Consider the following 22244-nt stretch of genomic DNA (forward strand, 5'->3'; position numbering starts at 1 on the left):
AAATTACTAGCATGTTGCATGATTAGATCACATCTTGCATGCTCTAAGTAGTTTGCATAGTCGTGGCATGCTTGTTTGCCTTGTTGCTTAGGTTGTGTACCTAATGTGCATTGCATGTTTGCATGCTCCCTTTTATACCATGTTGCATGTTAGTTAACACGCTTAGGTTGCATCGAACATGTATGCCTTGTCCCTTGATTTAGTGATAGGGATTGGGCCCCTTTAGTTTGATGGTTTGCATTGCACTCGACATCAAATGTGCACACTTGGTCCCTTGGGCCATCACGCATGGAAATGCGCGGTTGATGGTCCGAGAACCAAGGACCATGTCCTTTTGAGTCATACACATGATGAGGGATAGGATTAGTGCATACATTGCTTGAGATGCATTGTCATGCCAAGTATTGCCCTCTGCTGCTGTCAAAACAGTTTCTGCAGGAACTTTTGTCCGACCGGCAACATTTAGTGCCGATCGGCCACCATTTTTGGCCGATGGATCAAAGTTGTGGCCGGTGACCATTCTGCATGGCCGGTGGTGTTCTCCTTCAGCCGGTGGTGTTTCCCAGCATCCACAGAGTAAACCCTGAGGCTTTGGCAATCATCAGAGGAGTAAAACAGGGAAAACAGAGGCATCTTGTGCATGGTGGCGGATTTCCGAGCAAAACCGAGCGCGCACTGCATTGGGCCTTCATCCCGGGACTGTTTATTGCTTAATTAGATTAGTTAATTTGCCCAATTAATTTAGTTGGTCTGTAATAATTAATTAGCTAGGATAGTTAATTCATTATTCGAACTGTATTATTCTTTCGGTCCCTCCGGGCGAGGGCAAATCTGTAATAAGTGTGGGTGCGTGTATGTGCATGTCTTCCAATCCCCATTTCTTTCTTCCATTTTATTTACCCGCTTATGATGGTAGATTAGGACATGTTCAAATTAGCATACCTTATGCTATGCATGCGTGCATCCATACATTTGTCTTGCATGCACCGGGCTCGGTACATCATGCTAACTACATCTGTACTTCAATTCCAAATTGAATACATGCATTAATTGATTGCATTTCACCTGCCATGTTTAGGTTAACCGAGCCTACTCTAATTGCATCCTGTATGTGTTGCATTAGTCAATTTGACATGAACTAGGACCATGCATGTTGGCTAACTAGTTTATTGTTTTGGCACGGAGTACGATGTAAGTATTTTATGCTTTAGCATATCGCATGCGTGTGAATGCTATCATGACAGCATGCTTACCATGTGGCTAGATGCTTATGTGACATAAACTGCTTGAATGCCTGTGGGTGAAGGTTGGATTGTCTGAGTTGGAAAAACTCGTTGAAATCCGTATTTTAGTCTACTTGCGAGTAGCAAATTCCAAAGTACTTTTCAAGACAAACGGATATGCAATGCTTATTTCCAAATTAGGCAATCTAGTCTATACTTGTTTGCCGTGCGCATAACATAGTAATTCTAGGCTAATAACCGGTTTAAGAGCACATAACGTTTTCAAAACAAAATATCACGGTTAGTAGAGGCCGGTCTTCGGACCGGGCGAGAGGGGGTGCTTATAGCTGACCTTCCCCGATTGTACCCAAGTTCCCGAGCCGAGGCAACTTTGGTGATGACGGACACGTGACCTTTGGCACCGAGTCAGGGTTTCCTAAATTTCCCCATAAAAATATTTAGGTGGCGACTCTGTATCTGGCAAAGCAGTCCATGTTTGGCACTTCTTTTCAAAAATCTGTTTCTCAAAACGATTTACCGGATTTGGACTCTTTGGTTCAGATTAAGAACCGTGACAAACAAAATCGAGTCCGAACTGTAGCGAGGGCCCCACGCGGGCGCGTCTACAACAGGCCTCAACTTAAGAAGAAGAGCGAAGAAGAAGAAGAAAAAGACAAAGAGGGAGGAAGGTCGAGACGATCATTGACAATTAGGGCAGTATTGGATAACCTGTCGGGTAGGCGCCATGATTGTTGAAATTGCACGCCAGACACGACGCTCGAAGAATATGAAGGAAGAGAGAGAGAGAGAGACAAAAACAGAGGAGGAGAGAGAGATATGTATATGTATGTGTACGTGTGTATGTGTGTATTATATTATGTACGTATATGTCTGTGTATATGTAACTATGTATATATTTTCTCCATATATATATATATATGTTTGTGTGTATCCGTATACGTATATAATTTGCCTGTGTGTATATGTATACGTATGTTTTTTGGTTAGTATATGTATACGTATGTAATACGTATTTTGTATATCATTTGTGGGTATATGTAACATTCTCCCTCTCCGTATGAGATATGGTTAGGTATGCCTGTAGGTTACACTACCTTTGCACCTTTTATATAAAACGTGTTAAGATTTGATGTTTACTTGGTTAAAACCTTCATCTTTTCCGTATGAGATACGGTTAGGTATGTTTGTTGGTTACACCACCTTTGTTCCTTTCAGGTGAAATGTGTTAGGATTTGATGTTTACCTGGTTAAAAACTTCTCCCTTTCCATATGAGATGCAGTTATGTACGTCTGTTGGTTACACCACCTTTGTTCCTTTCACGTGAAACGTGTTAGGATTTGATTTTTACCTGGTCAAAACTTTCCCCCTTTTCGTATAAGATACGGTTAGGTACGTCTGTTGGTTACACCACCTTTGTTCCTTTCACGTGAAACATGTTAGGATTTGATGTTTACCTAGTTAAAACCTTTCCCCTTTCCGTAAGAGATATGGTTAGGTATGTTTGTTGGTTACACCACCTTTATTCCTTTCACGTGAAACGTGTTAGGATTTGATGTTTACCTGGTTAAAACCTTCCCCCTTTCTGTATGAGATACAGTTAGGTACGTCTGTTGGTTACACCACCTTTGCTCTTTTCACGTGAAACGTGTTAGGATTTGATGTTTATCCGGTTAAAACCTTCCCTCTCTCCATATGAGATAGGATTAGGTACACTTGTTGGTTACACCACCTTTGCCCCTTTCACATGAAATGTGTTAGGATTTGACATTTTTTCGGTTAAAATCTCCTCCCTCTCCATATGAAATATAGTTAGGTACGCCTGTTGGTTACACCGCCATTCCTCCTATCGCATGAAACGCGTTGGGATTGCAAGTTTACTCGGTTAAAAACATCAGGTGCGCCTGATGTTCACACCATCTTTCCTCCTTTCGCATGAGACGCATTAGGTTGTTGTTTTACTCGGTTAAAAACATCAGGTGCGCCTGGTGTTCACACCATCTTTCCTCCTTTCGCGTGAGACGCGTTAGGCTGTTGTTTCAATCGGTTAAAATGGTGTTGTGGCACATTTTTATGTGATCTTGTGGCACATTTATATGCAATACACCCCCTGTTATGTGTCCTATCATTTGCACGAGGCTTGCCTCTCATATTGCCATCTTTATATATCTTTATGATCACTGCATGACATTGCATTGCATTGTATAATCATGAATTGCATCTATATCTTGTTTGTTTGCCCAAGTCTTATGGCCTTGTCAAAAGGGTCGTCTTCGGGCTTTGACATTCACTTACGTCAAGAAATGACTTTGAGCTCTGTCAAAGAGGGTCAACTATAGACACCCCATTTTGACTGGCCCTAAGACTTGGACGCTTTCTTTTGATTAGTCGATAATGAAAACAAGAAGGTGTTTCTCACAGAATCCTCAATAAGAAAACTTAAAATTTGAGCCCTGTTTCCAACCCTAAATAGACACAAATTACCTTTCCAAGGGCATATTCTAATCTCACGATTGCATCTAGAATGGTTCGTTTAGTTAGGACCAACCTTCGCTGCACTTCCGGGGGCCTCACTGAAAATTCTCCCGAAATCTAGGTTACAGCACAATTATTTGAAACTTCTGGGCCAAATTGTAATTTTCAAAACTTAGGGAATATTCTATTATGTGAGGAAATATTCTGTTAAGTCAAGGAATATTCCATCCATATACAGAATATTCCGTCAATGCTGACTGGGATGCTGATGTGGCGGCCTTGCTGACGTGGCATGACTGGATTGGTCCTTGCTGATGACTTGGCGCTGACTTGTCTTTACTCAAAAAAAATGAATTTAAGGATTGCTTGGAAGGGGGTTTGAACACCCAACCTACCACTCAATACCCAACACCTTAGCCACTCTGCCAAAACTTTGCCTTATGTTATATTTCCCCTCAAATAATATTTGACCATTTCAAACCAACAGGCAAAGTATTTTTGCAATTTTTTTTTTTGTGTGTGGGACACTCCTCTACCCTATTTGCCAACCCATATATCACCAAATACATATCTAATCATCCCCCATTGTCAAAAAGAGGTTTTGTTTGCATCCATAAAAGAGTATCCCATGCAACCACTTTGAAAATTCATCCTTCCTATCACATTCTTGTCTCCCACCTTGTCTCCCACCTTCTTTTTGACCTTCACTCTCCCTCATTGCCTACATAGAATGATCATATTGTAAGAGAGAGGGAACACCACGAAATTGAAGAAAAAAGAGTGAGAAAAGAGTGAAAAAAGAGAGAAAAATTGAGTTTTTAAGCTAAAAGTACTCCTATCTTCCATATACACCCCCATACCTTTCATACAAACTGAAATTCCATCTATTCTACATCCAAAACTCCTCCAAAAATTCTGAAATACTTGAATTTCATTAGCTTTGATCAAGAGGAAGAGTGGATGTTGGTAAAAGTGAGCAAAAACAAGAGAGATAATAATTTTTCTTCACATACACCTCCAAGCCATCATTTTAGCAAGGACTCCAAGCTCTCAAATTGAGGATTGAGAACACACTTCCTAAACTTGAGGGCGATCAAGAGGAAGTTTGGAAATCAAGAAGTTCAATCTTTCTTTGGAAGGTTTCGCTAGGCCTAGTTGGCCGGCCGGTTAGCTTCTTTTGGACAAGATGGTATTGTCTTTCGAGGTTAACCAACTTCCGATGGTTTCCAAGGCACTCGAAACTTTTTTTTTTCTTTCATTTATTTTATTTTGAGTGTATTATGAGGTTTTTATTTTGTTGTAATATTCTCCTCACCCCTCTCTAATTTGGTTGTAATTATTCTTTCAAGTGTTATAATAATTCCCCGCCCCGCTTCTTTCTATCCCGTTCTTTTACTTGCTTTCTTTATCTGTGAATATGCATCATATTTTGTCTTTCATTATATCCATGCTTTGCATTCATGTTTCATGCATCTTGATTCGGCTAATTTTGCATTTGTGGATTTAATAAATTCCTATGTTATTATGTGCGCTACTTCATATTCTTGAGATGATTCACATGTCATATCTTAAAAGCCGAATCTTTAGTTGCATCTTATGAGTGAATTACATTAGGATTTTGTATATAAGATCATTCATGTTTTACTAACTTTTTTTTGTAGCTTGTTCACGGGACATCAAACATGTAAGTTTTTATGCTTTAGCATCCCGTTTGTATATGTTTTTCTTACTATGTTTAGCATTCTACCATGAGGCTATTTGCTTATGTGATATAACTCTATGAATGTCAGTGGATGGAGGTTGAGTTTCTTAATTTGGAATGATGTTGATTTTCATATTTGTAAATTCAATTTATTTGGGTTGTACATCTTCAAAATTCTTCCAAAACTACATGAAATCAAGTTGTTTCAAAGTGGGTGACATAGTCTATATTTGTATGCTTCATATAGTAATTTATTTTTAGGATTTATTAAACAATCTGAATATGAACATATAAAGTTAATAAAATTCATATCATGGTTTAGTAAAGGCCGATCTTTTGATCAGGTGAGTGGGGGTGTTCAATTAATGACCTTCTCCTCTCATACCTAAGGTTCCTAACCGAGACAACTTTGGTCATGACGAACAGTGGCCTTGGCACGTGTCATGGGTTTCCTAATTTCCCAGAAATATTAGGTGGCGACTCTGAGATCTGATGACGGAGTCCATTTCTAGCAAAAAGATTTTGCAATAAAATGGATTTTCTAAAAGTTGACAAATTTGGACTCTCATCTATGTTTCACATTGCACTAGTGAGACTAGATCAAAGAGACCGAGGGTCTGAACTATTTAACACGCACGGGTACCCCTCGGGCATGTTACAGTTTCTGGCCAATCTTCAGATTGGGCAAAAGGGGGTGCTTTCCTGTCACACCCCAAACTTGCCCCTAAAATTTCGGGCATGACCTACCCAGAAACAGACACTTATCCTGCTAAATAAAAATATCCGGGGCCTGAACGGAAGCGTTAATATTATAGAATAACATGCAGACACATCCATTGAGCTACTACAAATATGCCAGGACCACGACTCGGAATTAAACATCTAGTGAACATGCATCTGAGATTAAGTTATATACACATTTACAAGTCCATCCCAGAGGTTGGGCATATAACAAACATTAAATACAAATCGACTTCAGCCCACAAAACATTAGTACAAAATGACAAAGTCTAGCAAAACTGCACTAGCATGCAAAGGGCTTCTCCAAGTGCCTGGTTGTCCTTAGGTTGACAAAAGAGAGATGATAATGATGCTAGGACTGACCTCCAAGTTGATTACCTACAGAATCAGACAAAATTACAGAGTGAGACAAGCTCAGTGAATAATAGTACTTAAGCAGTTTAATAACCAACTTTAACCACAATGCATAACAGTGCATTCACAAAAATGAAATCCAAGTAGTGAGTCTGATATTGTTTTACTTTCAGAATGGCCTTGGGCCTAGTATTACAGTTATAACAGAACGGCTTACCGGCCTAGAAATACAGAATAGCCTTTCGGCCCAGAAGTATACTGAACAGCCTTTCGGCCTAGAAATATACTGAACGGCCTTTCGGCCCAGAATGTACAGAACAGCCTTTCGGCCTAGAAATATACTGAACAGCCTTTCGGCCCAGAAATATACTGAATGTAGTCAACCTTACATTGTCACCAAATTCTGATAAACACATATGTTAATGCCATGTTTAACAGCAAACAGAATGGTCATAACAGATATTAACGGTAAATAAATGTACATTCTGTATACTATTACTCACAGTGTTGTTGCGGAGTGGTGGTTCCTCCTGTGGTGTGTCCTACACACATAGATAACACTTATTAGTTTCTTTATTCTTTTAACCATTTCTTGCATTTTTACATTTCAATTGCATGTACAATCATAAACAGGTATCGAACACAAATTCCAAAAAGAGCTGAGGGTTAAGCACGTAAAACGGAGCTAACGGGATTTCTGACCTGGGTCGCACGTGCGGCCATCCCCTCCGCTCGTGCGGACATGCACCGCACGTGCGGTCCCTTCTCCTCGCTCGAGCGGCTGAAAGCAGTAGCCAAACCCAATTTTTTCCTCCTCTCCGCACGTGCGGCCACGACCTCCGTACGTGCGGCCTGGCCCCTGTTTGGCAGCTCAATTTCATACAAAACTCCATCTTAGAAAACACAAAACAAGGTCTCAAAATGGATAGATTTAACATCAAAATAAAGTGCTAAATCACACAACAATTAATCACAACACTCCTTAAACTCTCAATCATTTGAATCCATACACAAAACCAACCATAACCTTTCCAAAGTTCTCATTATTTTGGGTTTACATAAACACATACATATAGAGCCATCTAAGCTTATATTTCAAACACATAGTTAAGTATTTTCATGAGATAACAAGGAGCAAGATGTAGATGTCCCTTCTCTAACTCAATTTGGTTCTTAAACATATAATCATCACATAGAACCTTCAACATCTACTTTAACTTTTCCAAACAAAGGAGAATTTCCAACCATGATCAAGAGAGAGTCTAGATAAAGTAATTTTTTTTCATACCTTAAGTTCAATTTAGACAATCTTCACAAAATCTCCCAAATCCTTCACTTGAAGGACCTCTCTCCAACTCTCACGAATGTCCCTCTTCTAGGTTGCACACAGGAGATATTTCTAAGTCAAAGATATCTCAAAGCTTAATATAGATATATTTATTTATATAGAAAGGGAATAAGACAAAATTTAATCGTTTAATCATCCCAAATTGAAATTACACAGAAAATTCCATTAGAGCTCAAAAATCATGCAGATTTCAAATATCAAATCAATTTCAGAAAATTAAGTCTCTAAGGCGTCCAATTTCAGATTCAAATAGTTTAAGTGCGACAGATAATTTCCTTATTCAACAGATAGGAACTCATATTTCCAAGTTTCACTTAATTCAACATAATTTCACATAGAGTTTCACAATGAGCATTCAAAAGCACAGAATAGAGGGCTGAAAAGATACCAGAATCATGTACGAGGGTCGGGTTATTACATTTCCTGTAAATAACCTTCCCTTTTTGTACCTAAGCTCCCGAACCTAGAAATTTTCTATTTATGACAGATTAGGTCCTAGCTTAGTTTTCAATGTTAAAGGTTTCTTAATTTTCCTTTAAAAATTAAGTGGTGACTCTTTATTATTAAAACAAGTTAGTTTAATATTTGTGTGGGAAACGGGTCTTAGACTCAAAAAAGCACAACGCCCACAACATGTCTTCTAGTCCCACTGTCCCTTCAAGTCCAAGGTTCATCGGTTTGGGCCTCGAAATGGAGTTCAGCGTAAACTGAGCAACAAAGTTGGCTAAAACCTGTCCTTTTATCACTGTCCTTGGTCTGTATTCTATGTCGTACTGACCAAGAATGACAACCCATCGCGCTATCCTTCCCGACAAGTCCTAGTGTTGTAAGAGGGACTTCAAAGGATGTTCAATTAACACCACAATTGGATGGGCCTCAAAGTAGTGATTCAACTTTGCTACCATTACCAATGCAAGTGTTCACTTCTCCAATGGCAAATATCTTATATCTACATTAGCTAAAGATTTACTAACATGGTAAACTGTCTTTTGTTCTCCTTCTTTTTTTCAGACCACCACTGCACTGGCTGCATGATCTGACACGACTAAGTACAAGAACAACTCCTCTCCAGGTTTTGGTGTTGCTAGTAGAGGTGAAGAGTTTAAATACTTCTTCAAGTAAGCCAAGGCGACCTTGCAAGCTTCTGTCCACTTGAAGTCAATAGCTTTCTTCAATAGTTAAAAAAGGTCTACATTTATTAGAACTTCGGTTGACGAATCTATTTAAGGCTACCACCTTGCTGGTCAAAATTTGCACATCCTTCGTAGTCTTTGGACTCTCCAGATCAAGAATGCTCTTGATTTGGTTAGGACTAGCCTCAATTCTCTTTGTTGTAACAAGGTATCCCAAAAACTTGCCCGATCCTACCCCAAACGCGTACTTAGAGGCATTTAGCCAAAGCCGAAATGCCTTCAAGATCTCGAACACCTCCTTGAGGTTGGCCAAATGGTCAAATCATTCCTTGATTTTCACGACCATGTCTTCAATGTAAACCTCCACTGCCTTGCGAATGAAGTGTTTAAACATCTTGGTTACCAGCCTTTGATATGTTGCCCCTACATTCTTCAATCCGAAAGGCATGACTTTGTAACAATATATTCCTTTTGGGGTGATGAAGGCGGTTTTCTCCTCTTCTAGTCCATACATTGCAATTTAATGGTAGCCTTTGTACGCATCTAGAAAACTCATCCTACTATGCCCCAAAGTGGCGTCAACAAGCTGATCTATCTTTGGCAGTCGAAAGCAGTCTTTTGGCAAGCCTTATTCAGACTTCTGAAATCCACGCACCATTATGTTGGACAACCATGTCGGGTATTTGTATAGATTTCAGCCTTAACTCTTCGTTTGTATAGATTTCAGCCTTAACTCTTCGTTTGTATAGATTACAGTGTTGACTATTTGTATAGATTTCAGCCTTAACTCTTCGTTTCCTCCTCCGTTCCTCCTTGGTGATTGGTTCCTCCTTGGTGAACTATTCCTCTTCTCGTGCTTAGATAAACTTCCTCACTTCGGTTTATCCTCTTCTACCCTTGCATACTTCTCAATCCTTGCCATCAGATCCTTCATTGATTTTGAGAGAGTCTTTACTAAGGATTGTCAAAGTGGGCAATCATTCTATGAAACAACAACAAGCTCTTGGTTACATCTCGAAATCCACTTGTAAACCTCGTAATATCTTTTGGCAAACCCCCTCAGACTTTCCCTGTCGTCTATCTTTAAAGAAAGCAAGGAGTCAACCCTCAGTGGTTGTATATTGTTAGTAATAAATCAAGCAACAAACATCTTGGCCAAACCACCCCAACTCTTCACCAATCCCTTTGGGAACTTTAAAACCAATCTACGGCTATGTCCGCCAATGTTGTTGGGAACATTTTACATAAGAGCATATTGTTTCCATTCTACAACGACATCGCATTAAAACAAAGCCTAATGTAGATATTAGAGTCAGACTTATCGTTATACGCATGGAACTTTGGTGTGGTAAATCTCTTCGGTATTTCTAATGCCTTCAACTCCACAAAGAATGGTGACCTTGGCTTGTGGGGTAAGGTAACCTTAACTGTGTTCTTCTTCTTCTAAAAGAGGTTTCACAGATCCTCCTAAGATTGCCCTAGTGCTCTGTTGTTAACTGATGTTAGCCTCTTCTATATACTACTTCATGTGTTGGGATTCGACCTCTTAGATCTATTAAGATCCAACGTCTTCTCAGGATTTTGTTCATGTCCATTGACTTGCTTCGATCCTTTGATTTGTGACTGTACTTCTCTTCGGGATTCACCTTTGCCAACGTATATTGATCATTGTGGTGAGCCCCTTGGCTGTCACCCATTGTGTCATGCCGACACCTGCCCCCCGTTCTGGACACCAAAATTGATGACCAAGGGCGGGGATGGTGGTGTCAGTTGCAAAACTTGAGTCTGTACCATGAACTTCATCATGGTTTGCAACTCTACCACTTTGTTGAACAAATCCTTTACCTCCGCATCGCGACATAAACATTTGTCTTTCCAGACTTGGATATCGCTCTTGTTGTAATACTTATCTTGGCCTTTTCATTGCCCCTCCTCGGGTCGTCCTCTATCCTTGGATTTTAGCTATTGGTCGCATCGTTTGCTTGCAGATCTCCCTCCTAATTTTCTCCACTATTTTGGTCAGCTCCTACACCAAGATTGATGTCCTCTTCATTCTCGCTAAACATGTCATCTCTGACCTATGGGTTATGCTCATTGTGTACAACATTGGCCATCTATTCCAACTAAATTCCCACAAACAGCGCCAAATTGTGGGTCATGAAATCTAACCTCACAACTAATCAAATCTTGTTATCGAGATTCAGGGAACAAAGCCAAAGAGCACGCGGTAGGATAGAGAATCCCAACACCTACACACAAGAAAACGACAAACATCGGTGGCTCGTCCACCCAGGGCACTTTAACGATCAAATCAGTCTACTTATTTCTCAAAGATAACAACTCAATCACAATGCTTACAAAATAAAACTTACCTTAGACCCACTAGGGTGCCTTCTTTTTATAATGAACAGTGCCCACTTTTCCTTAAAAGTCTGACTTCATAGGACTCTATCCCTCACAAGGATATCACTTATCCAAGACTCCTCTTATTTAGATTAGAATAAACTCCATCAAGAGTCCATCCTTACCTAAACAGGCAGTCTGACAGCAACTAGGACTCTTGTCCCTTATCTGTAAATATCGAACTCCAGTAGATCACATTATATCTCGGTAATCCAAGACCACCCCACATGGCACCTCAGCAAACCACCTAGGCCACATGACAACCCAAAAATATATTCTCACACCTACATTGAGTTTAATGACTAAAATATTCTTTTTTTCATTGGTTTTACTTAACAAAAATAGGGGAATGGTCTAAATTGAAAACATATCAAAAAATTAGGGTTTAAATTGATAAAATTAAAAACTCAAGGTTTATTTGTTAATTGGTTCAAACTTTTTTCTTTTGGTTGTTCCCTATATGATATGATGATTGGACAAAACAAGTATTTTAGAATCTATTGGTGCATTAAAAAAGGGGCACTTATGCACTTGTCTTGTTAATTAAATTTATCTACCTATAAGTTCTTCTGATTAATAAAATTATCACTATAAATTTATTGACCAGATTAATAAATTTGTCACTATAAATTTATTCATTAATATTCACCATCCTTACTCATATTCATTCACTCACTTATAAGAATCCGTCATCATCTTCCACATACACAAACAACAAGGACAACACATTTTGTGATTGATATTATGAAATTTTGTGTTAAATTTACACATTTTATGGTAAGGTGCATATAATATGCACTTCACTTTTTTTTTCCCAATCATTTTTTAACTACATTACTATTATTTTTTTAAATAAAAAAAAATGAATCAATTTAAATGTTAATAGAAAAGTTTTAATAAAACAAAAATAAAACTATGGGCAAATTAGTCTTTATAGTTTATAGTTTGTGTATTGTGTCATTTTGATTTCTTTCATTCCAATTGACTCAATTTTAACCATAAATTTAGTGTTATGCAAATTAAAACTTTAAAGAACATCAGTATAATTATGTCAAAAGTATAGAATTAAGGGTGCTCAGGCCATAGGTCCATTTTATAGACTTTTTAAGGGCATAAATCTAAGGGCCTTTTTGTTTGGGTCCATAAGGACAAGCGCATAATTTGCTTGGTCTATAAGGACAACACATTATTTGTACAAATTGTGTCCAACAACCCATCTCTCACTTCAAATGGTGATGAAGACAAAGGTTCTTCGGAGCAATCGTGGTTGTTGATCTCATTGTTGTTGGTGTGGTCTTCGTCAAAGGATCTGGAGATGATGTTGGCGTAGGAAGGGGGTTCGATGATAGAGTTGAAAGAGAAGCTACGGCTTTGATGGTAAAAGAGTGATTATGGAGAGAAGTATGGGGCATTATCATCTGTAGCAATCTCAGTGAATGGTAGAGATGATGAGGATATAGGGTAGTGGTGGGACGCTGAGAGTCGGAAGAGAAACTCTGTTGCCAGTGGCAACGGTAGTAGTGGATGGTTCATTGAGAATGAGACTCTCTATCTATTCTGGTAAAGGTAGGTTTTTTCGTTTTCATACCCGATCATTATTTTTGCTTTAAATTTTGCTGAAAATACCAAAGAAAACTAAGAAAGAATCGAAATACGAGGAAATCAAGTTTGTCATGATTTTGAAGAGGGAATTAGATCGGAGTAGGGTCTTAGTGTAGAAGCTAACTTGCGTCGTGGATGATGGGTCTTTTCTACAAGAAAAGAACAATACGAAAGAAGAAATTGCAATTGATGAGCTTCTTGGACACTTCCTCAATTAAGGCTTTCTTCTTTTGATTCCATATATCCTCTTCTTTCTTTAATGCCTCCTCTTTTTCATCATCCTCCTCATCCTCATTCTCCTCATCCTCATCCCTTATCTTCTCTCTCTATCTTGTTTCTTTCTCTATCTATATGGAAAAAAAAATATAAGCTGACCAAAAAAATCAATAAATGGGTTTGTGAATAGAGATATAGAGAGAAAGTGAGTCTATCTGTACACAATAGATTGAATTTGTATAGATAAAAAATACAAGTACAGATAAAGAAAAGAAAAATATTATGACAGATAAGTTAAAATGCTTTGGATAGATAGGTTAAAAAAAAATCCAATATATAAAATAAAATTTTTAACAAATAGGTTAAAATAATTTGAATAGATAAGTTCAAAAAAACGAATACATAAAATAAAATTTTGAATTGATAGGTTCAACAGATCAATTAAAAATATTAAAATAATTTAAATAGATGGATAAAAAATATTAAAATAATTTTGACTGATAGATAAAATTTAAACAGATAGATTCAAAAAATTGAGCAAATAAAATAAAAATTTGAACAGAGAGGTTAAATATAAAAGTTTCAACAAATAAGTGATATTTATTTAACAAAATCTGTTAATGGAATTTTTGTTATAAGGGTGGGAATATGGATTTATGAAGCATTTTCCTATAATTAATTGTATTTTTTTTAGGACAAACTTCACTTTACTTCTTGTGGTCTAAGTCATATGTAGTTTACTCCCTAACGTTTGAAAAAGACCACATAACCCTCACCTGGTATGTCGACTGAAATGCATCATTAAACATTCCGTCCAACTTAACAGCAAGTGTGAAATACGTGGCAGACATAAGGGGGTTATATGCTCATTTTCCAATTTCGATGAGGTAAATCACACATGGAATAAAACATAGGGGGTTAAAATGCACTTTGTCTTCTAAACAAGTGACGAAAATATAGGGGTATTTTAGTCTTTTTAATTAAATCGTTAACAGGTCTAATGGTGCACTTCAGTTCACAAACCACAAGAGAAGTTTTGTGATCATTTCCAAACATTAAGGGATAAATCACACATGACCTAAATCACAGGGAAGTAAAGTAAAATTTACCTTGTTTTTTGAACTTTAAGGAAAATGAGTGTAATTTATTTTATTTATTAGGCAGTCTAAAAGGCTGGGCATCCAAGATTGTGTGGAGCTTTGGGGCTTAAAAGCCCAACATACCAAAAAATTATTGGTTGGTCTAGGGCGATACATAGCCGTACCCTTCACCAATCACAATTTACCATGCTTCCTCATGTTTCCGAATCACCTAACACAAATTCGTTGGCCCCTACCTCTTTTACCAATCATAATACCTTTGGGATAATACGTGGCAGTACCCCAACACCAACCAATAACTTCTTCAACATACCACATTAGCATTTATGACTACGTTTGGTTTAGTTTTGAAAGATAATTTTGTGAAAAGAGTTTTGAAAATTCAAAACTTGTTTGGTTATGAGTTTTCAAAACTAATTTTTGAGTTTTTTTGGGTCTTACATTTTTTTATCTTGTAGTCAAAAATTTTTTTTGGCAATATTATAGTCAAATTTGTTTACTTTTTTTTATATACCTAATATAAATTTACTTTTTAGATGTATCTAATCTAATTTATAGGGAAAAGTTTCACTCCATATTTTTATTTTTTTATGAATGTTTTAAAAATTTTAACACTTCTTTTCTGATTTTATATCTACTCAACCTACACACATTTAAAACGTTTCACATTTAAATATAGCTTTTTATAAAATTACTAAATTGTGACGCCCTGAAAGACCTGTTTCATACAATTGCACTTCCAAGTATTATCAACATACAAGATCAAAGCAAAATAAAACAATAGAACGATTTACTCATAGCTTTCTTTCCTTTTGAACTATTCCCAAATGAAACTTTACATAATTGTTCCATTACAATCTTCAAAACATTAAAAACAGTTTAAAGAAAAGAGGTAAGGAGTTAACACTAGTAATCCAAAGGACATTTTTTTATCACAATTCTCTACCCAAAGTTAGGTCACTTTCAAAAAAATATAATCATCATCACCACGTCCCCAAGAAAACTTCAACAAAACATGCTAGCTCTATTGGCATCATCGCTTGAGAGGTGTCTCGTCCTCAATTCCTGAAAATTGTTAGTTTTTAGGGTGAGCATAAGCTCAGTAGGTGATGCATTTAACAAATTATATAATCATTTGAAAAACTTATGCATCATGCAATGCCGTTCATGGGAATGTATGAAAAGAAGGTAAAACAACGCCAGCGTATGCTATTGTTATGATGCAATGCATTGTACATATCTCATCCTTCCCACATTCTCCACATGCGGTAACTTAGCCATGACATCCACAGGTAAGAGCCCAGAATCAAGCATACATAGATTATTATAGTCATATATAGAAAATAATCCCACATTTGCTGACTCTAGAAACGGAGGGGCGATGGGCACCCAAAACATCACAACCTTCCACATTTGCCGGCTCCATAAATGGCGGGGACGTGGACACCAAAAACATCCATTTTCCACATTTGCCGGCTCTAGAAATGCCGGGCTCGTGGACACCCCAAAACCTTTTCCCACATTCATCCAGCGATATGCGCAGACAGGGCAATTGGGCACCTTGACTCCCTACGCGGGTACAAAATACAATCTATAACTCAAATCCAACCCGACTCACTACCCGGACTCATAGGGTAATTACCACCATTTTTAAATTTCACCCATTGGCACCTAGGTAATACCAAAAGAAATGCACAATGCATGCGATGCATGAATTTGTAAAGAATGCACAACTTTCCTAAGATGGTATCAATTCATAATCGTGCAACTCTTCCCATTTCATAAATCAAGGCATTCCTATCATCATTCATCATCTCATCTCAAGTTCAACATAAAAAGGGAACCTCCAAACTTGCATTTCAAACCCAAAACCAAGTAATTACACTCAATTTCATAGTTTAGAAATTAATTGAGTAAAACCCCTTTTTATAAATTAAGTTTGAAAAAAAATTAGGGTTTGAGAAAAATGAGAAAACTTGGGGTTTTTCTCTCCATTATGAAATTGAGGCAATCATCAATCATAAAACAATGATATTCCATTATAATAAGTGTAATTCCTTAAACAATCACAAAATTTCACCCTCCTTGTTCTCAATCTTTAGTCAATAGCTCAAATCAGTACATACATATATACATACACACACACATATATATATACATGAATAGTTAATGAGATTACCACATAAACTACACAAATTGAAGATATAAAGAGTTAAAGACACCCCTACCTCGAGTTTGTATGCTAGGGTTGCAATACACACTTGTACTTCAAAGATCAAACGAAACAATCTGTGAAATGACGATCTAGCTCTTCTTTCAACTAATCTTGAGGAATCTTGGATGGATCTCGAACCAAGATTGGGAAAATCTATGGTTTTGTGTGTGAGAATTAAAATAATATTAATTCAGAAAGAAGAATACCTCCTGCCATGATGTTCAAGTCTTTGAATCTTGTTCTTGAATGGTCAAATCTTAAATGTATAAACAAAACTCACTCAATGAACACTTTTACAGAACCATATGGGAAAAGTGGAAGGAACAGAGTTTCAAGCCTATTCTATTCACAAAACAACGTCTGTGTTTGATGGATATCACAGGCATATATACAAATAGGCTTGGACCCATATCCAAGTGTAACTCCTTATAACTTCCCACCATCAGGGAAGTTGTTAGGTCTCATGAAACCACCATATGGGATAGTGAACAGACGTCAGTTACCCATTAACCATTAAACTAATTAAATATATATACATAATATAAATAAATAAATAAAACAAACATGTGGCATATGGGCCACTTTATGGATATTCTTACATTCTCCCACTTGGCACATATAACACATGTTGTTGACTGTCGAGTAACTAACAAACTGATCATGGCCATTAAATAAAAATACCCAAACCTTAGAGTTATAATACACGAATCATGGCGGTTATACTCTATCAATTAAGTATTTCCTTCCATATATTACATTGTATTACACTCTCAGCTTTATGTGGTGTCATTCTTTATGAATAACTTATAATAAGTTATTCTGGGTCCAATGATCCCTATGGATCAATAGTCCTAATGGACTGCATAGCATCACAAATACTTTAGGTGCACAAAATGATGCTTTTCACTAATAATAATCAAAATGTTATGACAAAACAAAATAAAACAACAACTAGAAAAATTATTGAGCTAATCAATCAGTCTCATACCCTTAATGTAATAACCCGGCCCTCGCATGTGTTTCTGGCATATTTTCAGTCCCTTATTCTGAGCATTTAAATATTTATGGTGAAATTTCATGTGAAATTAAATTTACTTAAGTGAGACTTATGGTTACGGATTCATATCTGTCTACTAAAAGAACAATCTGTCACAATTATAATGTTTGAATTAGAAATTGGAAGCCTTAGAGGCTTAATTATCTGAAATTGACTTTACATTTGAGATCAGCATAATTTTTAAGTAATAATAAGCGTTTCTGTGAAATTTCAATTTGGGATGATTAAACGATTGATTTTTTTGTCCTATTCACTTTTTATATATATCTATGTTCTTTTTAACATTTGACTTGGTAATTCTTCTTCAAAATATCTCCTGGGAGAGTAGGAAGAGAAGAGTTAGAGAAGGAAATGAGAGATTCACCTAGGGAGGAAATTGGGGAAATTGAGAGGATTGGAAGAGATTTGAACCAAGGTATGTAAACTTCATCTTGAATTAAGCTCCTTCTTGGATTTGAGTAAGCATGCCTTTCATTTGGAAGAGCTAGGGTTGATGCTTGAAGTTTTGTAAGTATTGATTGTCTAATTGGAAAGTTATGCTTGCCATATGGTTGTTTTGGAACCTAATTTGAGTTATATGAAGAAATTACACCTTGTTTCCTTGTTAATTTCATGTAAATACTCATTTAGGTGGTTGGATTATAAAATTAAATAGCTATGTATCTATGTGTATAAGTGAACCCAAAATAATTAGAACTTTGGAAAGAATTATGGTTGGTTGTGATTATGAATTCAAAGTAAGTAAGGACCAAAGTAGATCGGTGATTGATTTTTGTGTGATTTAGAGCCTTATTCTTGTGTTAAATTCATCTAATTCGAACCTTTTTATGTGTTTGCAAAGATGGGTTTTGTGTGAGTTTCGGACTGCCAAAACAGGGGCTTGGCCGCATGTGCGGAGGTCATGGCCGCACGTGCGGGCAAGAGAAAAAAATGGGATTTTGCATTCTGTCTATGGCCGCTCGTGCGGTGAGGAGGGACCGCACGTGCGGTCCATGTCCGCACGTGCGAAGGGGATGACCGCACGTGCGGCCCAAGTCGGAAAATTTGTTCGCTCTGTTTTACGTGCTTAACCCTGAGCTATTTTTGGAATTTATGTTTGAAGTCTTTTTGATGGTTGTAAATTCAATTGAAGTGTGATGACTCAGGAAATGGTTTAACAAGGAAAAAGGGAACTAATGTGTGTTATATACGTATGTAGGACACACGACGGGAGGAAACATCGCTCCGCAACAACATTGTGAGTAATAGTACGACAAATGTACATTTTACTTACCGCTAATGACTATGGTTACTAACGCTCTGTTCTATGTAAATGATTACATTAACATTTATATTGGTTGGGAATCAGTGTGAACTTATATAAATGTTGGAAGATTTACATACATCGGTATGACTTTGGAACCTCTCTGCTCTGCCATTAACGAATATTAACGCTCTGTTATCGACAAGCAAACCACGTCATTCTTAAGAAATAAATGGAACTTACGTTCATCCAGAAAGGATGGTATTTGTGTGAATCGAAGATTATTCGGTTGTATTATATATGAATCTAAGGCCATTCAGGACATATAATATGAACACAAAGGTCTACCACCGTTATATAACCCACGTTTTGATATGAATTATTCTGTCTCTATTGACCATATTGTCATGATACATGCGTCTTCCGTTAATAAATGTTATTGATACTCTGTTATCTGCAACATAGCTATATTGATTCACAACGAATAAATGGAACTATGGTATCTCCGTATCTCTGGAATGTGTTACCTTTTGTTAATAATTATCAGCAACGTTCTGTTAAACTTATATTACTGATGGCAATTCATGTGAATAATGGAAAGAATGTATGTACTTTCTGTATGATGCTGAAGTTAATCTGTTCTGATGATTTCTGGTATGGAGCAAAGTGCTGTATGGGACTAAGTGCTACACTTTGGTGGGAGCCACCTCTAGAATCCGTAAGAGCCACCTCTTGAGTTCATACGTACATGAAAAGGGCTATATGCCATTCTGGGCTTAATGCCGTTCTGTTTATGGCTATATGCCATTCTGGGCTTAATGCCATTCTGTTTATGGCTATATGCCATTCTGGGCTTAATGCCGTTTTGTTTAAGGGCCAATTTGTGAAATTATGAATATTTGTGAAGTTGTGAATCTATGAGGCTGAGGGCCAATCTGTGAAGTTAAGAATATATTATGTCGAGGGCCAATGTGTGAATGTGTGAACCATTGGGCCGAGGGCCAATCTGTGAATTGTGAACCAACAAGACCATTTTGAACTTAAGACAAAATCAAATTAATCATATGCTCTCTTTAGTTATATAAGCATTAATACGTATCATAATTCAAGTTAAGCATTGAATTGTTTAAATACTATTATTCACTGAGATTGTCTCACTCTGTATGTTGTTTGTTTCTGTAGGTAGCAAGTCTGGAGGTTAGCCTTAACCCTCGATGCTCGCCTACCTTTCACCAATCTTTGTGTGTCCAGGCATTTGGGTGAAGCCTGATCATTTCTTTGGAGTTTTGCTAAGTTTTAGCTTGCACTCTGATTGTCTATTATATGTTGAAGTTTCCAATGTTTTTGTTATATGCCCCAAACAAGGGGCGGGGTTTGTATATGTGTATGTAAATATTTATCATTTGATGCACTGTTGGTGATCCTGGCATGATAGTGGTCGCTCAATGGATATAGTTCTTTTTATTTCATGTTATTTTATTATTACTTAACGCTTCCGTTCAGGCCCCGTATGTAATGTATATCAGATTTAAGGTCTGTTTCCGATTAGGTCATGCCCAAACTTTTAGGGCCGTGTTTGGGGCGTGACACTTAACGTGTTTTGAAAACAACTTTACAGAAAGACCTTTGGTCGTGGGATATGCAACCATCATATCGGTACTAATATGCTCAATACTGACTACTTGCTTCTTAACACGGTCTCGAACAACAAGATACTTTATGTCAATATGTTTATTTCAGCTACCACTTTTGTTGTTGTTAGAGAAGAAAACAGCAGCCGAATTATTACAGTAAACGTTTAATGGCCTAGAAATTGAATCCACAATCGAAGACCTGTGATAAAATTACTTAACCAAATAGCCTGTGAGGCTGCTTTAAAGCATGCTATAAACTCTGCTTCCATTGTTGACGATGCAATTATTGTCACTTTGGCGCTCTTCCATGAAACAGCACCGCCTGCTAGCAGATAGACATATCCTAAAGTGGATTTTCTGGAATCTTGACAACCCGCAAAATCTGAGTCTGAATATCCAACCACCTCAAGACAGTCAACATGCTTGTAAGTAAGCATGTAGTCCTTGGTTCCCTTTAAGCACCTCGTGATTTTCTTTGCAGCCTTCCAGTGTTCCATTCCTAGATTACTTTGGTATCTTCCAAGCATCCCAACTGCAAATGCAATGTTAGGTCATGTACAAACCAGAGCATGCATTAAACTGCCTACGGCAGACGCATAGGGAATGCTAACCATTTGTTCCTTTTCCAAATCATTTTTCGAACATTGATTTAAACTGAATTTGTCACCCTTTAAAATGGGTGCTGCATTAGGAGTGCAATCACTCATCTTGAATTTCTCCAAAACTCTTTCAATGTAGGCTTTATGCGACAGTCCTAATGTCTTTTTGGACCTATCTCTGTGAATCTCTATACCAATGACATAAGAAGCTTTACCCATATCCTTCATTTCAAAATTTTGGGAAAGAAATTGCTTAGTATCATGCAACAATCCCAAATCATTAGATGCAAGTAAAATGTCATCCACATATAGAACTAGAAAAATGTATTTGCTCCCACTAACCTTAAGATATATATAGTTGTCCACAACATTCTCCGTAAAACCATATGAAGTAATAACATTGTGGAACTTTAAATATCACTGTCGGGAAGCTTGTTTTAGTCCATATATGGATTTCTTGAGCTTGCAAACTAAGTGACTATCTTTATCAGAACAAAAACCTTCAGGTTGGTTCATGTATACTTCTTCCTCAAGATCCCCATTTAAAAATGCCGTTTTCACATCTATTTGATGTAGCTCTAAATCAAAATGAGCTACTAATGCCATGATAATTCGAAATGAATCCTTCTTAGAAACCAGAGAAAATGTATTATGATAATCAATGCCTTCTCTTTGAGTAAAACCCTTGGCTACAAGTCTGGCCTTATATCGTTCGACATTACCATTTGAGTCTTTTTTGGTCTTATAGACCCATTTACAGCCAACAACTTTAACTCCTTTAGGCAACTCGACAATTTCCAAACTTGATTCTTAGCCATAGATTCCAACTCTTCCTTCATGGCATCATACCATAATTTAGAATCATCCCTATTCATGGCATTGGAAAATGAAATAGGATCATCGTTAGGTCCGATGTCAAAATCAGACTCCATTGAGTATACAAAATAATCACCAAAAATTACTGACTTTCTAGCTCGTGAGGATCTCCGTAATTCTGTAGTCTCAATTGGGACTTGAGCTACAGGCTCTATGTTGACTTGTTCCTCTTGTGGTGGAAGTTCTTGAATTTGTTGATTTTCAAGACTATCGGGTTGATTATCTTGAAAGACAACCAATTCACCTATATTCATGGGTGTTGTATCCGGATCCCGTGATTCCTTCCACTCTATCTTTCGAGGGT

This window comes from Camellia sinensis, chromosome 14, assembly GCF_055761805.1.
Source record: "Camellia sinensis isolate YWXY chromosome 14, ASM5576180v1, whole genome shotgun sequence".
In the NCBI taxonomy this organism is placed as follows: Eukaryota; Viridiplantae; Streptophyta; class Magnoliopsida; order Ericales; family Theaceae; genus Camellia; species Camellia sinensis.